Genomic DNA, 690 nt, shown 5'->3' with positions numbered 1-690 from the left:
CTATGTCATTGGAATTGTCAACTTGATATAAGCCGATATTCTTCCTTCCACCTAGATTTCTACTATTTTTAGATAACAAAGATCAATGCATTGAATTCTCACTCATGATTTCATACAATTGCCAAACATCATTTCCATACTTATTAAGGTAAGAGCCACCCATAGGTGCATCAACCATACCCTTGTGATTATCTGGTAAGCTTTCAAAGAAGCATTGAACTAATTCCTATTTAGGAATGTCATGATAGGGACACTTCCTAACCAAATCATTAAACCTTTCCCATGCCTCATGAAATATCTCCCCATCCCCTTGAGAAAATTCTCAAATAAAAGTTCTCATTGCATTGGTCTTACAAACCAGATAGCATTTTTTCAAAAACTCTTACTGCATTTTCGCCCAAGAAGTTATCGAAAAAGGCCTAAGATTGTTGAACCAATAGTTTACCTTATCTTTAAGGGTAAAGGGAAAGAGTTTAAGTCTTAAAACTTCATTTGGCATGTCCGTGTATTTCACGGTGGAACACACTTCAAGAAACTCATCCAAATGCTTGTAAGGTTCTTCACTTGGAAGTCCATGATAGTTGGAAAACATTTGAATAGTTTGCGGTTTAATTTCAAAGTGATGTGCTCTAAATGGGGGCAATTGAATGCATGTAGGTTCATTATACTCATTTGGCACATAATGATCAT

General features: G+C 35.7%; 1 non-coding gene across 1 annotated transcript; it reads left to right on the top strand.

The window, feature by feature from the left end:
* Positions 1-236: 236 nt before the first annotated feature.
* Positions 237-343, top strand: LOC132298053 (small nucleolar RNA R71). The gene has a single exon (XR_009479503.1). It is a non-coding gene; the product is annotated as a small nucleolar RNA R71 (small nucleolar RNA).
* Positions 344-690: the final 347 nt, after the last annotated feature.

Source organism: Cornus florida, unplaced genomic scaffold (genome assembly GCF_030987335.1).
Source record: "Cornus florida cultivar Cherokee Brave unplaced genomic scaffold, ASM3098733v1 CherokeeBrave_3.0.0_Hap2_Chr02, whole genome shotgun sequence".
NCBI classification, from domain to species: domain Eukaryota; kingdom Viridiplantae; phylum Streptophyta; class Magnoliopsida; order Cornales; family Cornaceae; genus Cornus; species Cornus florida.
This window is presented reverse-complemented; position numbering and strand designations above follow the sequence as displayed.